Source organism: Leuresthes tenuis, unplaced genomic scaffold (assembly GCF_036924035.1).
Source record: "Leuresthes tenuis unplaced genomic scaffold, fLeuTen1.0.hap1 SCAF_19, whole genome shotgun sequence".
Classification (NCBI taxonomy): Eukaryota; Metazoa; Chordata; class Actinopteri; order Atheriniformes; family Atherinopsidae; genus Leuresthes; species Leuresthes tenuis.
The window spans coordinates 448850-467315 of record NW_027325373.1 but is presented as its reverse complement, the minus strand read 5'-3'; the positions used below and the strand labels follow the sequence as shown (position 1 = coordinate 467315).

Sequence of the window (18466 nt, the reverse complement as noted above, 5' to 3'; positions counted from 1 at the left end):
GCCGATCTTTAGCTGAGCTCTGATTGGTCGGTCGGTACTCTCACTCTGATTGGCCGATCTTTAACTGCGCTCTGATTGGTCGGTCGGTACTCTCACTCTGATTACGTTTTAAATATAACTGTAATCTGATTACTTTTTAAAATATTACTGTAATCTGATTACTTTTTAAATATTACTGTAATCTGATTACTTTTTAAAGATTACTGTAATCTGATTACTTTTTAAAAGATTACTGTAATCTGATTACTTTTTAAAGATTACTGTAATCTGATTACTTTTAAAAAGATTACTGTAATCTGATTACTTTTTAAAATATTACTGTAATCTGATTACTTTTTAAAAGATTACTGTAATCTGATTACTTTTTAAAGATTACTGTAATCTGTTATTTTTAACACAGGGATTTCTGTGTTGTTAAAAGTTCAGCGAAATTTTTAATTACTGACCGAGTTAAGAAGTGTCAGCTAAGATTTATCTGCGAGCCAGATACAGTCACGAGAAGAGCTGCATCTGGCAGGCCAACGCCTGGAGTAGGATATGGAAACATCTGAGTACGTGACACACATGCACAGAGTATGTGGTCAGTTCAGTTTTGTGGCTTAGTCATTTGGCATTAGCTTACACTGTACCATACGAAACTATGACAGTTTGCCGTTTGGTTGGAACCGTTGGAACTATTGAGGCTTACATGAACCACGTGACAGCCCTAGCGGCAACATCAAAGCGTGTCGTAACTCTGTATATACTCTATAGCTCTGAGTGAGACTAGAGACTGACCATTGGCTGATTTATAGCTGAACTCTGATTGGTCGGTCGGTACTCTCACTCTGATTGGCCGATCTTTAGCTGCTCTCTGATTGGCTGATCTTTAGCTGCGCTCTGATTGGTCAGTCGGTACTCTCACTCTGATTACGTTTTAAATATTACTGTAAGCTGATTACTTTTTAAAGATTACTGTAATCTGATTACTTTAAAAAAGATTACTGTAATCTGATTACTTTTTAAAAATATAGCTGTAATCTGATTACTTTTTAAAGATTACTGTAATCTGATTACTTTTTAAAGATTACTGTAATCTGATTACTTTCATAAGATTACTGTAATCTGATTACTTTTTAAAGATTACTGTAATCTGTTATTTTTAACACTGGGATTTCTGTTTTGTTAAAAGTTCAGCGGAATTTTTCATTACTGACTGAGTTAAGAAGTGTCAGCTAAGATTTATCTGCGAGCCAGACACAGTCACGAGAAGAGCTGCATCTGGCAGGCCAACGCCTGGAGTAGGATATGGAAACATCTGAGTACGTGACACACATGCACAGAGTATGTGGCCACAAATTAGAAGTGCAGTGTTGAACTTTTTTCAGTAGTTATTTCTACGTCATCACTGATATGCTTCCAGCCCAGTAACTCTGCTGGGTCTCCTGAAAACGGTCGCTGCGTTGGCCGGGAATCGAACCCGGGTCAACTGCTTGGAAGGCAGCTATGCTCACCACTATACCACCAACGCTGTGATGCACCACATCTGGCCCATCTGGAGTGAGACCGACAGCTAAGTGCTTCAGGGTCAGCTGCGGTTACATCATCCGGCACATACTTCAAACCAGAGGTCCACCAAACAGCTTCGTGTGACTCTGTGGCGCAATGGTAGCGCTTCTGACTCCAGAGCAGTAGGTTGTGTGTTCAAATCCCATCAGGGTCATCAGTCTGTAATCTCACTCTGATTGGCCGATCTTTGGCTGAGCTCTGATTGGTCGGTCGGTAGTCTCACTCTGATTGGCCGATCTTTAGCTGCGCTCTGATTGGTCGGTCGGTACTCTCACTCTGATTGGCCGATCTTTAACTGCGCTCTGATTGGTCGGTCGGTACTCTCACTCTGATTACGTTTTAAATATTACTGTAATCTGATTACTTTTTAAAATATTACTGTAATCTGATTACTTTTTAAAATATTACTGTAATCTGATTACTTTTTAAATATTACTGTAATCTGATTACTTTTTAAAGATTACTGTAATCTGATTACTTTTTAAAAGATTACTGTAATCTGATTACTTTAAAAAAGATTACTGTAATCTGATTACTTTTTAAAGATTACTGTAATCTGTTATTTTTAACACTGGGATTTCTGTGTTGTTAAAAGTTCAGCGAAATTTTTAATTACTGACCGAGTTAAGAAGTGTCAGCTAAGATTTATCTGCGAGCCAGATACAGTCACGAGAAGAGCTGCATCTGGCAGGCCAACGCCTGGAGTAGGATATGGAAACATCTGAGTACGTGACACACATGCACAGAGTATGTGGTCAGTTCAGTTTTGTGGCTTAGTCATTTGGCAGTAGCTTACACTGTACCATACGAAACTATGACAGTTTGCCGTTTGGTTGGAACCGTTGGAACTATTGAGGCTTACATGAACCACGTGACAGCCCTAGCGGCAACATCAAAGCGTGTCGTAACTCTGTATATACTCTATAGCTCTGAGTGATTACATCTCACTCTGATTACGTTTTAAATATTACTGTAATCTGATTACTTTTTAAAATATTACTGTAATCTGATTACTTTTTAAAATATTACTGTAATCTGATTACTTTTTAAAGATTACTGTAATCTGATTACTTTTTAAAAGATTACTGTAATCTGATTACTTTAAAAAAGATTACCGTAATCTGATTACTTTTTAAAGATTACTGTAATCTGTTATTTTTAACACTGGGATTTCTGTGTTGTTAAAAGTTCAGCGAAATTTTTAATTACTGACCGAGTTAAGAAGTGTCAGCTAAGATTTATCTGCGAGCCAGACACAGTCATGAGAAGAGCTGCATCTGGCAGGCCAACGCCTGGAGTAGGATATGGGAACATCTGAGTACGTGACACACATGCACAGAGTATGTGGTCAGTTCAGTTTTGTGGCTTAGTCATTTGGCAGTAGCTTACACTGTACCATACGAAACTATGACAGTTTGCCGTTTGGTTGGAACCGTTGGAACTATTGAGGCTTACATGAACCACGTGACAGCCCTAGCGGCAACATCAAAGCGTGTCGTAACTCTGTATATACTCTATAGCTCTGAGTGAGACTAGAGACTGACCATTGGCTGATTTATAGCTGAACTCTGATTGGTCGGTCGGTACTCTCACTCTGATTGGCCGATCTTTAGCTGCTCTCTGATTGGCCGATCTTTGGCTGAGCTCTGATTGGTCGGTCGGTAGTCTCACTCTGATTGGCCGATCTTTAGCTGCGCTCTGATTGGTCGGTCGGTACTCTCACTCTGATTGGCCGATCTTTAACTGCGCTCTGATTGGTCGGTCGGTACTCTCACTCTGATTACGTTTTAAATATTACTGTAATCTGATTACTTTTTAAAATATTACTGTAATCTGATTACTTTTTAAAATATTACTGTAATCTGATTACTTTTTAAAATATTACTGTAATCTGATTACTTTTTAAAGATTACTGTAATCTGATTACTTTTTAAAAGATTACTGTAATCTGATTACTTTAAAAAAGATTACCGTAATCTGATTACTTTTTAAAGATTACTGTAATCTGTTATTTTTAACACTGGGATTTCTGTGTTGTTAAAAGTTCAGCGAAATTTTTAATTACTGACCGAGTTAAGAAGTGTCAGCTAAGATTTATCTGCGAGCCAGACACAGTCATGAGAAGAGCTGCATCTGGCAGGCCAACGCCTGGAGTAGGATATGGAAACATCTGAGTACGTGACACACATGCACAGAGTATGTGGTCAGTTCAGTTTTGTGGCTTAGTCATTTGGCAGTAGCTTACACTGTACCATACGAAACTATGACAGTTTGCCGTTTGGTTGGAACCGTTGGAACTATTGAGGCTTACATGAACCACGTGACAGCCCTAGCGGCAACATCAAAGCGTGTCGTAACTCTGTATATACTCTATAGCTCTGAGTGAGACTAGAGACTGACCATTGGCTGATTTATAGCTGAACTCTGATTGGTCGGTCGGTACTCTCACTCTGATTGGCCGATCTTTAGCTGCTCTCTGATTGGCCGATCTTTGGCTGAGCTCTGATTGGTCGGTCGGTAGTCTCACTCTGATTGGCCGATCTTTAGCTGCGCTCTGATTGGTCGGTCGGTACTCTCACTCTGATTGGCCGATCTTTAACTGCGCTCTGATTGGTCGGTCGGTACTCTCACTCTGATTACGTTTTAAATATTACTGTAATCTGATTACTTTTTAAAATATTACTGTAATCTGATTACTTTTTAAAATATTACTGTAATCTGATTACTTTTTAAATATTACTGTAATCTGATTACTTTTTAAAGATTACTGTAATCTGATTACTTTTTAAAAGATTACTGTAATCTGATTACTTTAAAAAAGATTACTGTAATCTGATTACTTTTTAAAGATTACTGTAATCTGTTATTTTTAACACTGGGATTTCTGTGTTGTTAAAAGTTCAGCGAAATTTTTAATTACTGACCGAGTTAAGAAGTGTCAGCTAAGATTTATCTGCGAGCCAGATACAGTCACGAGAAGAGCTGCATCTGGCAGGCCAACGCCTGGAGTAGGATATGGGAACATCTGAGTACGTGACACACATGCACAGAGTATGTGGTCAGTTCAGTTTTGTGGCTTAGTCATTTGGCAGTAGCTTACACTGTACCATACGAAACTATGACAGTTTGCCGTTTGGTTGGAACCGTTGGAACTATTGAGGCTTACATGAACCACGTGACAGCCCTAGCGGCAACATCAAAGCGTGTCGTAACTCTGTATATACTCTATAGCTCTGAGTGATTACATCTCACTCTGATTACGTTTTAAATATTACTGTAATCTGATTACTTTTTAAAATATTACTGTAATCTGATTACTTTTAAAAATATTACTGTAATCTGATTACTTTTTAAAGATTACTGTAATCTGATTACTTTTTAAAAGATTACTGTAATCTGATTACTTTAAAAAAGATTACCGTAATCTGATTACTTTTTAAAGATTACTGTAATCTGTTATTTTTAACACTGGGATTTCTGTGTTGTTAAAAGTTCAGCGAAATTTTTAATTACTGACCGAGTTAAGAAGTGTCAGCTAAGATTTATCTGCGAGCCAGACACAGTCATGAGAAGAGCTGCATCTGGCAGGCCAACGCCTGGAGTAGGATATGGAAACATCTGAGTACGTGACACACATGCACAGAGTATGTGGTCAGTTCAGTTTTGTGGCTTAGTCATTTGGCAGTAGCTTACACTGTACCATACGAAACTATGACAGTTTGCCGTTTGGTTGGAACCGTTGGAACTATTGAGGCTTACATGAACCACGTGACAGCCCTAGCGGCAACATCAAAGCGTGTCGTAACTCTGTATATACTCTATAGCTCTGAGTGAGACTAGAGACTGACCATTGGCTGATTTATAGCTGAACTCTGATTGGTCGGTCGGTACTCTCACTCTGATTGGCCGATCTTTAGCTGCTCTCTGATTGGCTGATCTTTAGCTGCGCTCTGATTGGTCAGTCGGTACTCTCACTCTGATTACGTTTTAAATATTACTGTAAGCTGCTTACTTTTTAAAGATTACTGTAATCTGATTACTTTTAAAAAGATTACTGTAATCTGATTACTTTTTAAAAATATAGCTGTAATCTGATTACTTTTTAAAGATTACTGTAATCTGATTACTTTCATAAGATTACTGTAATCTGATTACTTTTTAAAGATTACTGTAATCTGTTATTTTTAACACTGGGATTTCTGTTTTGTTAAAAGTTCAGCGGAATTTTTCATTACTGACTGAGTTAAGAAGTGTCAGCTAAGATTTATCTGCGAGCCAGACACAGTCACGAGAAGAGCTGCATCTGGCAGGCCAACGCCTGGAGTAGGATATGGAAACATCTGAGTACGTGACACACATGCACAGAGTATGTGGCCACAAATTAGAAGTGCAGTGTTGAACTTTTTTCAGTAGTTATTTCTACGTCATCACTGATATGCTTCCAGCCCAGTAACTCTGCTGGGTCTCCTGAAAACGGTCGCTGCGTTGGCCGGGAATCGAACCCGGGTCAACTGCTTGGAAGGCAGCTATGCTCACCACTATACCACCAACGCTGTGATGCACCACATCTGGCCCATCTGGAGTGAGACCGACAGCTAAGTGCTTCAGGGTCAGCTGCGGTTACATCATCCGGCACCTACTTCACACCAGAGGTCCACCAAACAGCTTCGTGTGACTCTGTGGCGCAATGGTAGCGCTTCTGACTCCATAGCAGAAGGTTGTGTGTTCAAATCCCATCAGTGTCATCAGTCTGTAATCTCACTCTGATTGGCCGATCTTTAGCTGAGCTCTGATTGGTCGGTCTGTATTCTCACTCTGATTGGCCGATCTTTAGCTGCGCTCTGATTGGTCGGTCGGTACTCTCACTCTGATTGGCCGATCTTTAGCTGAGCTCTGATTGGTCGGTCGGTACTCTCACTCTGATTGGCCGATCTTTAACTGCGCTCTGATTGGTCGGTCAGTACTCTCACTCTGATTACGTTTTAAATATTACTGTAATTTGATTACTTTTTAAAATATTACTGTAATCTGATTACTTTTTAAATATTACTGTAATCTGATTACTTTTTAAAGATTACTGTAATCTGATTACTTTTTAAAAGATTACTGTAATCTGATTACTTTTTAAAGATTACTGTAATCTGATTACTTTTAAAAAGATTACTGTAATCTGATTACTTTTTAAAGATTACTGTAATCTGATTACTCTTTAAAGATTACTGTAATCTGATTACTTTTTAAAGATTACTGTAATCTGTTATTTTTAACACTGGGATTTCTGTGTTGTTAAAAGTTCAGCGGAATTTTTCATTACTGACTGAGTTAAGAAGTGTCAGCTAAGATTTATCTGCGAGCCAGATACAGTCATGAGAAGAGCTGCATCTGGCAGGCCAACGCCTGGAGTAGGATATGGGAACATCTGAGTACGTGACACACATGCACAGAGTATGTGGTCAGTTCAGTTTTGTGGCTTAGTCATTTGGCAGTAGCTTACACTGTACCATACGAAACTATGACAGTTTGCCGTTTGGTTGGAACCGTTGGAACTATTGAGGCTTACATGAACCACGTGACAGCCCTAGCGGCAACATCAAAGCGTGTCGTAACTCTGTATATACTCTATAGCTCTGAGTGAGACTAGAGACTGACCATTGGCTGATTTATAGCTGAACTCTGATTGGTCGGTCGGTACTCTCACTCTGATTGGCCGATCTTTAGCTGCTCTCTGATTGGCTGATCTTTAGCTGCGCTCTGATTGGTCGGTCGGTACTCTCACTCTGATTACGTTTTAAATATTACTGTAAGCTGCTTACTTTTTAAAGATTACTGTAATCTGATTACTTTTAAAAAGATTACTGTAATCTGATTACTTTTTTAAAAATATTGCTGTAATCTGATTACTTTTTAAAGATTACTGTAATCTGATTACTTTTTAAAGATTACTGTAATCTGATTACTTTCATAAGATTACTGTAATCTGATTACTTTTTAAAGATTACTGTAATCTGATTACTTTTTAAAGATTACTGTAATCTGTTATTTTTAACACTGGGATTTCTGTTTTGTTAAAAGTTCAGCGGAATTTTTCATTACTGACTGAGTTAAGAAGTGTCAGCTAAGATTTATCTGCGAGCCAGATACAGTCACGAGAAGAGCTGCATCTGGCAGGCCAACGCCTGGAGTAGGATATGGAAACATCTGAGTACGTGACACACATGCACAGAGTATGTGGCCACAAATTAGAAGTGCAGTGTTGAACTTTTTTCAGTAGTTATTTCTACGTCATCACTGATATGCTTCCAGCCCAGTAACTCTGCTGGGTCTCCTGAAAACGGTCGTTGGCCGGGAATCGAACCCGGGTCAACTGCTTGGAAGGCAGCTATGCTCACCACTATACCACCAACGCTGTGATGCACCACATCTGGCCCATCTGGAGTGAGACCGACAGCTAAGTGCTTCAGGGTCAGCTGCGGTTACATCATCCGGCACATACTTCACACCAGAGGTCCACCAAACAGCTTCGTGTGACTCTGTGGCGCAATGGTAGCGCTTCTGACTCCATAGCAGAAGGTTGTGTGTTCAAATCCCATCAGTGTCATCAGTCTGTAATCTCACTCTGATTGGCCGATCTTTAGCTGAGCTCTGATTGGTCGGTCTGTATTCTCACTCTGATTGGCCGATCTTTAGCTGCGCTCTGATTGGTCGGTCGGTACTCTCACTCTGATTGGCCGATCTTTAGCTGAGCTCTGATTGGTCGGTCGGTACTCTCACTCTGATTGGCCGATCTTTAACTGCGCTCTGATTGGTCGGTCGGTACTCTCACTCTGATTACGTTTTAAATATTACTGTAATCTGATTACTTTTTAAAATATTACTGTAATCTGATTACTTTTTAAATATTACTGTAATCTGATTACTTTTAAAGATTACTGTAATCTGATTACTTTTTAAAGATTACTGTAATCTGATTACTTTTTAAAAGATTACTGTAATCTGATTACTTTTTAAAGATTACTGTAATCTGATTACTTTTAAAAAGATTACTGTAATCTGATTACTTTTTAAAATATTACTGTAATCTGATTACTTTTTAAAGATTACTGTAATCTGATTACTCTTTAAAGATTACTGTAATCTGTTATTTTTAACACAGGGATTTCTGTGTTGTTAAAAGTTCAGCGAAATTTTTAATTACTGACCGAGTTAAGAAGTGTCAGCTAAGATTTATCTGCGAGCCAGATACAGTCACGAGAAGAGCTGCATCTGGCAGGCCAACGCCTGGAGTAGGATATGGGAACATCTGAGTACGTGACACACATGCACAGAGTATGTGGTCAGTTCAGTTTTGTGGCTTAGTCATTTGGCAGTAGCTTACACTGTACCATACGAAACTATGACAGTTTGCCGTTTGGTTGGAACCGTTGGAACTATTGAGGCTTACATGAACCACGTGACAGCCCTAGCGGCAACATCAAAGCGTGTCGTAACTCTGTATATACTCTATAGCTCTGAGTGAGACTAGACTCTGTGGCGCAATGGTAGCGCTTCTGACTCCATAGCAGAAGGTTGTGTGTTCAAATCCCATCAGTGTCATCAGTCTGTAATCTCACTCTGATTGGCCGATCTTTAGCTGAGCTCTGATTGGTCGGTCTGTATTCTCACTCTGATTGGCCGATCTTTAGCTGCGCTCTGATTGGTCGGTCGGTACTCTCACTCTGATTGGCCGATCTTTAGCTGAGCTCTGATTGGTCGGTCGGTACTCTCACTCTGATTGGCCGATCTTTAACTGCGCTCTGATTGGTCGGTCAGTACTCTCACTCTGATTACGTTTTAAATATTACTGTAATCTGATTACTTTTTAAAATATTACTGTAATCTGATTACTTTTTAAAGATTACTGTAATCTGATTACTTTTAAAAAGATTACTGTAATCTGATTACTTTTTAAAGATTATTGTAATCTGATTACTCTTTAAAGATTACTGTAATCTGATTACTTTTTAAAGATTACTGTAATCTGTTATTTTTAACACTGGGATTTCTGTGTTGTTAAAAGTTCAGCGGAATTTTTCATTACTGACTGAGTTAAGAAGTGTCAGCTAAGATTTATCTGCGAGCCAGACACAGTCATGAGAAGAGCTGCATCTGGCAGGCCAACGCCTGGAGTAGGATATGGGAACATCTGAGTACGTGACACACATGCACAGAGTATGTGGTCAGTTCAGTTTTGTGGCTTAGTCATTTGGCAGTAGCTTACACTGTACCATACGAAACTATGACAGTTTGCCGTTTGGTTGGAACTGTTGGAACTATTGAGGCTTACATGAACCACGTGACAGCCCTAGCGGCAACATCAAAGCGTGTCGTAACTCTGTATATACTCTATAGCTCTGAGTGAGACTAGAGACTGACCATTGGCTGATTTATAGCTGAACTCTGATTGGTCGGTCGGTACTCTCACTCTGATTGGCCGATCTTTAGCTGCTCTCTGATTGGCTGATCTTTAGCTGCGCTCTGATTGGTCGGTCGGTACTCTCACTCTGATTACGTTTTAAATATTACTGTAAGCTGCTTACTTTTTAAAGATTACTGTAATCTGATTACTTTTAAAAAGATTACTGTAATCTGATTACTTTTTTAAAAATATTGCAGTAATCTGATTACTTTTTAAAGATTACTGTAATCTGATTACTTTTTAAAGATTACTGTAATCTGATTACTTTCATAAGATTACTGTAATCTGATTACTTTTTAAAGATTACTGTAATCTGATTACTTTTTAAAGATTACTGTAATCTGTTATTTTTAACACTGGGATTTCTGTTTTGTTAAAAGTTCAGCGGAATTTTTCATTACTGACTGAGTTAAGAAGTGTCAGCTAAGATTTATCTGCGAGCCAGATACAGTCACGAGAAGAGCTGCATCTGGCAGGCCAACGCCTGGAGTAGGATATGGAAACATCTGAGTACGTGACACACATGCACAGAGTATGTGGTCACAAATTAGAAGTGCAGTGTTGAACTTTTTTCAGTAGTTATTTCTACGTCATCACTGATATGCTTCCAGCCCAGTAACTCTGCTGGGTCTCCTGAAAACGGTCGCTGCGTTGGCCGGGAATCGAACCCGGGTCAACTGCTTGGAAGGCAGCTATGCTCACCACTATACCACCAACGCTGTGTTGCACCACATATGGCCCATCTGGAGTGAGACCGACAGCTAAGTGCTTCAGGGTCAGCTGCGGTTACATCATCCGGCACATACTTCACACCAGAGGTCCACCAAACAGCTTCGTGTGACTCTGTGGCGCAATGGTAGCGCTTCTGACTCCATAGCAGAAGGTTGTGTGTTCAAATCCCATCAGTGTCATCAGTCTGTAATCTCACTCTGATTGGCCGATCTTTAGCTGAGCTCTGATTGGTCGGTCTGTATTCTCACTCTGATTGGCCGATCTTTAGCTGCGCTCTGATTGGTCGGTCGGTACTCTCACTCTGATTGGCCGATCTTTAGCTGAGCTCTGATTGGTCGGTCGGTACTCTCACTCTGATTGGCCGATCTTTAACTGCGCTCTGATTGGTCGGTCGGTACTCTCACTCTGATTACGTTTTAAATATAACTGTAATCTGATTACTTTTTAAAATATTACTGTAATCTGATTACTTTTTAAATATTACTGTAATCTGATTACTTTTAAAGATTACTGTAATCTGATTACTTTTTAAATATTACTGTAATCTGATTACTTTTTAAAATATTACTGTAATCTGATTACTTTTTAAATATTACTGTAATCTGATTACTTTTTAAAGATTACTGTAATCTGATTACTTTTTAAAAGATTACTGTAATCTGATTACTTTTTAAAGATTACTGTAATCTGATTACTTTTAAAAAGATTACTGTAATCTGATTACTTTTTAAAGATTACTGTAATCTGTTATTTTTAACACAGGGATTTCTGTGTTGTTAAAAGTTCAGCGAAATTTTTAATTACTGACCGAGTTAAGAAGTGTCAGCTAAGATTTATCTGCGAGCCAGATACAGTCACGAGAAGAGCTGCATCTGGCAGGCCAATGCCTGGAGTAGGATATGGGAACATCTGAGTACGTGACACACATGCACAGAGTATGTGGTCAGTTCAGTTTTGTGGCTTAGTCATTTGGCAGTAGCTTACACTGTACCATACGAAACTATGACAGTTTGCCGTTTGGTTGGAACCGTTGGAACTATTGAGGCTTACATGAACCACGTGACAGCCCTAGCGGCAACATCAAAGCGTGTCGTAACTCTGTATATACTCTATAGCTCTGAGTGAGACTAGAGACTGACCATTGGCTGATTTATAGCTGAACTCTGATTGGTCGGTCGGTACTCTCACTCTGATTGGCCGATCTTTAGCTGCTCTCTGATTGGCTGATCTTTAGCTGCGCTCTGATTGGTCGGTCGGTACTCTCACTCTGATTACGTTTTAAATATTACTGTAATCTGATTACTTTTTAAAATATTACTGTAATCTGATTACTTTTTAAATATTACTGTAATCTGATTACTTTTTAAAGATTACTGTAATCTGATTACTTTTTAAAAGATTACTGTAATCTGATTACTTTTTAAAGATTCCTGTAATCTGATTACTTTTAAAAAGATTACTGTAATCTGATTACTTTTTAAAGATTACTGTAATCTGATTACTCTTTAAAGATTACTGTAATCTGATTACTTTTTAAAGATTACTGTAATCTGTTATTTTTAACACTGGGATTTCTGTGTTGTTAAAAGTTCAGCGGAATTTTTCATTACTGACTGAGTTAAGAAGTGTCAGCTAAGATTTATCTGCGAGCCAGACACAGTCATGAGAAGAGCTGCATCTGGCAGGCCAACGCCTGGAGTAGTATATGGGAACATCTGAGTACGTGACACACATGCACAGAGTATGTGGTCAGTTCAGTTTTGTGGCTTAGTCATTTGGCAGTAGCTTACACTGTACCATACGAAACTATGACAGTTTGCCGTTTGGTTGGAACCGTTGGAACTATTGAGGCTTACATGAACCACGTGACAGCCCTAGCGGCAACATCAAAGCGTGTCGTAACTCTGTATATACTCTATAGCTCTGAGTGAGACTAGAGACTGACCATTGGCTGATTTATAGCTGAACTCTGATTGGTCGGTCGGTACTCTCACTCTGATTGGCCGATCTTTAGCTGCTCTCTGATTGGCTGATCTTTAGCTGCGCTCTGATTGGTCGGTCGGTACTCTCACTCTGATTACGTTTTAAATATTACTGTAAGCTGCTTACTTTTTAAAGATTACTGTAATCTGATTACTTTTAAAAAGATTACTGTAATCTGATTACTTTTTAAAAATATTGCAGTAATCTGATTACTTTTTAAAGATTACTGTAATCTGATTACTTTTTAAAGATTACTGTAATCTGATTACTTTCATAAGATTACTGTAATCTGATTACTTTTTAAAGATTACTGTAATCTGATTACTTTTTAAAGATTACTGTAATCTGTTATTTTTAACACTGGGATTTCTGTTTTGTTAAAAGTTCAGCGGAATTTTTCATTACTGACTGAGTTAAGAAGTGTCAGCTAAGATTTATCTGCGAGCCAGATACAGTCACGAGAAGAGCTGCATCTGGCAGGCCAACGCCTGGAGTAGGATATGGAAACATCTGAGTACGTGACACACATGGACAGAGTATGTGGCCACAAATTAGAAGTGCAGTGTTGAACTTTTTTCAGTAGTTATTTCTACGTCATCACTGATATGCTTCCAGCCCAGTAACTCTGCTGGGTCTCCTGAAAACGGTCGCTGCGTTGGCCGGGAATCGAACCCGGGTCAACTGCTTGGAAGGCAGCTATGCTCACCACTATACCACCAACGCTGTGATGCACCACATCTGGCCCATCTGGAGTTAGACCGACAGCTAAGTGCTTCAGGGTCAGCTGCGGTTACATCATCCGGCACATACTTCACACCAGAGGTCCACCAAACAGCTTCGTGTGACTCTGTGGCGCAATGGTAGCGCTTCTGACTCCATAGCAGAAGGTTGTGTGTTCAAATCCCATCAGTGTCATCAGTCTGTAATCTCACTCTGATTGGCCGATCTTTAGCTGAGCTCTGATTGGTCGGTCTGTATTCTCACTCTGATTGGCCGATCTTTAGCTGCGCTCTGATTGGTCGGTCGGTACTCTCACTCTGATTGGCCGATCTTTAGCTGAGCTCTGATTGGTCGGTCGGTACTCTCACTCTGATTGGCCGATCTTTAACTGCGCTCTGATTGGTCGGTCGGTACTCTCACTCTGATTACGTTTTAAATATTACTGTAATCTGATTACTTTTTAAAATATTACTGTAATCTGATTACTTTTTAAATATTACTGTAATCTGATTACTTTTAAAGATTACTGTAATCTGATTACTTTTTAAAAGATTACTGTAATCTGATTACTTTTTAAAGATTACTGTAATCTGTTATTTTTAACACTGGGATTTCTGTTTTGTTAAAAGTTCAGCGGAATTTTTCATTACTGACTGAGTTAAGAAGTGTCAGCTAAGATTTATCTGCGAGCCAGACACAGTCACGAGAAGAGCTGCATCTGGCAGGCCAACGCCTGGAGTAGGATATGGAAACATCTGAGTACGTGACACACATGCACAGAGTATGTGGCCACAAATTAGAAGTGCAGTGTTGAACTTTTTTCAGTAGTTATTTCTACGTCATCACTGATATGCTTCCAGCCCAGTAACTCTGCTGGGTCTCCTGAAAACGGTCGCTGCGTTGGCCGGGAATCGAACCCGGGTCAACTGCTTGGAAGGCAGCTATGCTCACCACTATACCACCAACGCTGTGTTGCACCACATCTGGCCCATCTGGAGTGAGACCGACAGCTAAGTGCTTCAGGGTCAGCTGCGGTTACATCATCCGGCACATACTTCACACCAGAGGTCCACCAAACAGCTTCGTGTGACTCTGTGGCGCAATGGTAGCGCTTCTGACTCCATAGCAGAAGGTTGTGTGTTCAAATCCCATCAGTGTCATCAGTCTGTAATCTCACTCTGATTGGCCGATCTTTAGCTGAGCTCTGATTGGTCGGTCTGTATTCTCACTCTGATTGGCCGATCTTTAGCTGCGCTCTGATTGGTCGGTCGGTACTCTCACTCTGATTGGCCGATCTTTAGCTGAGCTCTGATTGGTCGGTCGGTACTCTCACTCTGATTGGCCGATCTTTAACTGCGCTCTGATTGGTCGGTCGGTACTCTCACTCTGATTACGTTTTAAATATAACTGTAATCTGATTACTTTTTAAATTATTACTGTAATCTGATTACTTTTTAAATATTACTGTAATCTGATTACTTTTTAAAGATTACTGTAATCTGATTACTTTTTAAAAGATTACTGTAATCTGATTACTTTTTAAAGATTACTGTAATCTGATTACTTTTTAAAGATTACTGTAATCTGTTATTTTTAACACTGGGATTTCTGTGTTGTTAAAAGTTCAGCGAAATTTTTAATTACTGACCGAGTTAAGAAGTGTCAGCTAAGATTTATCTGCGAGCCAGATACAGTCACGAGAAGAGCTGCATCTGGCAGGCCAACGCCTGGAGTAGGATATGGGAACATCTGAGTACGTGACACACATGCACAGAGTATGTGGTCAGTTCAGTTTTGTGGCTTAGTCATTTGGCAGTAGCTTACACTGTACCATACGAAACTATGACAGTTTGCCGTTTGGTTGGAACCGTTGGAACTATTGAGGCTTACATGAACCACGTGACAGCCCTAGCGGCAACATCAAAGCGTGTCGTAACTCTGTATATACTCTATAGCTCTGAGTGAGACTAGAGACTGACCATTGGCTGATTTATAGCTGAACTCTGATTGGTCGGTCGGTACTCTCACTCTGATTGGCCGATCTTTAGCTGCTCTCTGATTGGCTGATCTTTAGCTGCGCTCTGATTGGTCGGTCGGTACTCTCACTCTGATTACGTTTTAAATATTACTGTAAGCTGCTTACTTTTTAAAGATTACTGTAATCTGATTACTTTTAAAAAGATTACTGTAATCTGATTACTTTTTAAAAATATTGCTGTAATCTGATTACTTTTTAAAGATTACTGTAATCTGATTACTTTTTAAAGATTACTGTAATCTGATTACTTTCATAAGATTACTGTAATCTGATTACTTTTTAAAGATTACTGTAATCTGATTACTTTTTAAAGATTACTGTAATCTGTTATTTTTAACACTGGGATTTCTGTTTTGTTAAAAGTTCAGCGGAATTTTTCATTACTGACTGAGTTAAGAAGTGTCAGCTAAGATTTATCTGCGAGCCAGACACAGTCACGAGAAGAGCTGCATCTGGCAGGCCAACGCCTGGAGTAGGATATGGAAACATCTGAGTACGTGACACACATGGACAGAGTATGTGGCCACAAATTAGAAGTGCAGTGTTGAACTTTTTTCAGTAGTTATTTCTACGTCATCACTGATATGCTTCCAGCCCAGTAACTCTGCTGGGTCTCCTGAAAACGGTCGCTGCGTTGGCCGGGAATCGAACCCGGGTCAACTGCTTGGAAGGCAGCTATGCTCACCACTATACCACCAACGCTGTGATGCACCACATCTGGCCCATCTGGAGTGAGACCGACAGCTAAGTGCTTCAGGGTCAGCTGCGGTTACATCATCCGGCACATACTTCACACCAGAGGTCCACCAAACAGCTTCGTGTGACTCTGTGGCGCAATGGTAGCGCTTCTGACTCCATAGCAGAAGGTTGTGTGTTCAAATCCCATCAGTGTCATCAGTCTGTAATCTCACTCTGATTGGCCGATCTTTAGCTGAGCTCTGATTGGTCGGTCTGTATTCTCACTCTGATTGGCCGATCTTTAGCTGCGCTCTGATTGGTCGGTCGGTACTCTCACTCTGATTGGCCGATCTTTAGCTGAGCTCTGATTGGTCGGTCGGTACTCTCACTCTGATTGGCCGATCTTTAACTGCGCTCTGATTGGTCGGTCGGTACTCTCACTCTGATTACGTTTTAAATATTACTGTAATCTGATTACTTTTTAAATATTACTGTAATCTGATTACTTTTAAAGATTACTGTAATCTGATTACTTTTTAAAAGATTACTGTAATCTGATTACTTTTTAAAGATTACTGTAATCTGTTATTTTTAACACTGGGATTTCTGTTTTGTTAAAAGTTCAGCGGAATTTTTCATTACTGACTGAGTTAAGAAGTGTCAGCTAAGATTTATCTGCGAGCCAGACACAGTCACGAGAAGAGCTGCATCTGGCAGGCCAACGCCTGGAGTAGGATATGGAAACATCTGAGTACGTGACACACATGCACAGAGTATGTGGCCACAAATTAGAAGTGCAGTGTTGAACTTTTTTCAGTAGTTATTTCTACGTCATCACTGATATGCTTCCAGCCCAGTAACTCTGCTGGGTCTCCTGAAAACGGTCGCTGCGTTGGCCGGGAATCGAACCCGGGTCAACTGCTTGGAAGGCAGCTATGCTCACCACTATACCACCAACGCTGTGATGCACCACATCTGGCCCATCTGGAGTGAGACCGACAGCTAAGTGCTTCAGGGTCAGCTGCGGTTACATCATCCGGCACATACTTCACACCAGAGGTCCACCAAACAGCTTCGTGTGACTCTGTGGCGCAATGGTAGCGCTTCTGACTCCATAGCAGAAGGTTGTGTGTTCAAATCCCATCTGTGTCATCAGTCTGTAATCTCACTCTGATTGGCCGATCTTTAGCTGAGCTCTGATTGGTCGGTCTGTATTCTCACTCTGATTGGCCGATCTTTAGCTGCGCTCTGATTGGTCGGTCGGTACTCTCACTCTGATTACGTTTTAAATATTACTGTAAGCTGCTTACTTTTTAAAGATTACTGTAATCTGATTACTTTTAAAAAGATTACTGTAATCTGATTACTTTTTAAAAATATTGCTGTAATCTGATTACTTTTTAAAGATTACTGTAATCTGATTACTTTTTAAAGATTACTGTAATCTGATTACTTTCATAAGATTACTGTAATCTGATTACTTTTTAAATATTACTGTAATCTGATTACTTTTTAAAGATTACTGTAATCTGATTACTTTTTAAAAGATTACTGTAATCTGATTACTTTTTAAAGATTACTGTAATCTGATTACTTTTTAAAGATTACTGTAATCTGTTATTTTTAACACTGGGATTTCTGTGTTGTTAAAAGTTCAGCGAAATTTTTAATTACTGACCGAGTTAAGAAGTGTCAGCTAAGATTTATCTGCGAGCCAGATACAGTCACGAGAAGAGCTGCATCTGGCAGGCCAACGCCTGGAGTAGGATATGGGAACATCTGAGTACGTGACACACATGCACAGAGTATGTGGTCAGTTCAGTTTTGTGGCTTAGTCATTTGGCAGTAGCTTACACTGTACCATACGAAACTATGACAGTTTGCCGTTTGGTTGGAACCGTTGGAACTATTGAGGCTTACATGAACCACGTGACAGCCCTAGCGGCAACATCAAAGCGTGTCGTAACTCTGTATATACTCTATAGCTCTGAGTGAGACTAGAGACTGACCATTGGCTGATTTATAGCTGAACTCTGATTGGTCGGTCGGTACTCTCACTCTGATTGGCCGATCTTTAGCTGCTCTCTGATTGGCTGATCTTTAGCTGCGCTCTGATTGGTCGGTCGGTACTCTCACTCTGATTACGTTTTAAATATTACTGTAAGCTGCTTACTTTTTAAAGATTACTGTAATCTGATTACTTTTAAAAAGATTACTGTAATCTGATTACTTTTTAAAAATATTGCTGTAATCTGATTACTTTTTAAAGATTACTGTAATCTGATTACTTTTTAAAGATTACTGTAATCTGA

The 18466-nt window shown here is 39.7% G+C and overlaps 1 protein-coding gene and 8 non-coding genes across 9 annotated transcripts in view; 1 reads left to right on the top strand and 8 right to left on the bottom strand.

Annotated features, from left to right (window-relative positions):
* The window catches only part of LOC140277470 (polyunsaturated fatty acid lipoxygenase ALOX12-like), a 124472-nt gene that overhangs the window by 30558 nt on the left and 75448 nt on the right, over positions 1–18466 (top strand). The window lies entirely within an intron of this gene.
* On the bottom strand, positions 1439–1510 carry trnag-ucc (transfer RNA glycine (anticodon UCC)). The gene has a single exon. It is a non-coding gene; the product is annotated as a tRNA-Gly (tRNA).
* On the bottom strand, positions 6030–6101 carry trnag-ucc (transfer RNA glycine (anticodon UCC)). The gene has a single exon. It is a non-coding gene; the product is annotated as a tRNA-Gly (tRNA).
* On the bottom strand, positions 7881–7954 carry trnag-ucc (transfer RNA glycine (anticodon UCC)). The gene has a single exon. It is a non-coding gene; the product is annotated as a tRNA-Gly (tRNA).
* On the bottom strand, positions 10651–10722 carry trnag-ucc (transfer RNA glycine (anticodon UCC)). The gene has a single exon. It is a non-coding gene; the product is annotated as a tRNA-Gly (tRNA).
* On the bottom strand, positions 13370–13441 carry trnag-ucc (transfer RNA glycine (anticodon UCC)). Its single transcript has one exon. It is a non-coding gene; the product is annotated as a tRNA-Gly (tRNA).
* Positions 14335–14406, bottom strand: trnag-ucc (transfer RNA glycine (anticodon UCC)). The gene has a single exon. It is a non-coding gene; the product is annotated as a tRNA-Gly (tRNA).
* On the bottom strand, positions 16107–16178 carry trnag-ucc (transfer RNA glycine (anticodon UCC)). Its single transcript has one exon. It is a non-coding gene; the product is annotated as a tRNA-Gly (tRNA).
* Positions 17043–17114, bottom strand: trnag-ucc (transfer RNA glycine (anticodon UCC)). Its single transcript has one exon. It is a non-coding gene; the product is annotated as a tRNA-Gly (tRNA).